The 921-nt window shown below is 36.4% G+C and overlaps 2 protein-coding genes and 1 long non-coding RNA gene across 4 annotated transcripts in view; 2 read left to right on the plus strand and 1 right to left on the minus strand.

The window, feature by feature from the left end:
* Positions 1-921, plus strand: part of LOC106870157 (collagen alpha-1(XII) chain) — a 490,284-nt gene that overhangs the window by 375,487 nt on the left and 113,876 nt on the right. The gene's annotated exons all lie outside the window — the stretch shown is intronic.
* LOC106868389 (uncharacterized) overlaps positions 1-921 on the minus strand; it is a 437,000-nt gene that overhangs the window by 341,660 nt on the left and 94,419 nt on the right. The gene's annotated exons all lie outside the window — the stretch shown is intronic.
* The window catches only part of LOC106874935 (uncharacterized), a 10,849-nt gene continuing 10,172 nt past the window's right edge, over positions 245-921 (plus strand). The window contains exon 1 of the long non-coding RNA XR_001410067.2: positions 245-300. This is a non-coding gene — a long non-coding RNA (uncharacterized LOC106874935). The remainder of the gene's footprint in view (positions 301-921) is intronic.

Here is a 921-nt window from a genome sequence, read left to right on the forward strand (position 1 = left end):
TATATATATATATACATACATATATGCATAGATATATACATATATACATATACATATATACGTATATGCATAGATATATACGTATATGTGTGTATAGACTCCACTCACGCACACATGCGTACGAATATGTACATATATATATATATATATATGTGTGTGTGTATGTGTGTGCGTGTGTGGGTGTGTGTGTGTGTAGGAATGTATATCTGATCTACCAACATTGAATGACTACAACTAATTATGACGTCATCAGAAATTGCAGTCATGGAGAGCGTAAGAAGCGAAAGCCCAGTTGACAACGTAAGCTTCTTATTTTTTGAAAAATATATTTTCTCCATTAAAGACAGTGCATTTTCCTTTTTATTATGTATATATATAACATAGAGCGTCGAACTGTTAGGTTTTACTGTAAGGCGGCGAGCTGGTAGAAACGTTAGCGCACCAGGCAAAATGCTTTACGTTATTTCGCCCGTCGTTACGTTCTGAGTTCAAATTCGGCCGAGGTCGATTTTGCCTTTCATCTTTTCAGGGTCGATAAATTCGACTTAATCGCTTCTCCATAAATTGCTGCTGTTGTGACAAAATATGAAACCATTTTGTATGTATAATATACAAACATACACGCATATATATATATATATACACACAGATATATATACATTCATATATGTTATAACTTGGTGGCCCCTTGACTTTCTGTAGGGTCTCTGTGACGGGGGAGACGGAGGGAGAGGGAAATGTACGTTGAAGTCGAGGAACCTGCCCTCAATGCTTCTAACAGCGTTCACTTTGCTAAAAATAGCCAAGGTGGACAATGTGGAATTCGAACTCATAAAGCAAATTGATCACTAACCACCAATCACCTATCTCTGTGTAAAATCGAAAGAGATTTTTTATATACATAAACCTCTCCCTCTCTCT

This window comes from Octopus bimaculoides, chromosome 27, assembly GCF_001194135.2.
Source record: "Octopus bimaculoides isolate UCB-OBI-ISO-001 chromosome 27, ASM119413v2, whole genome shotgun sequence".
NCBI lineage: Eukaryota > Metazoa > Mollusca > Cephalopoda > Octopoda > Octopodidae > Octopus > Octopus bimaculoides.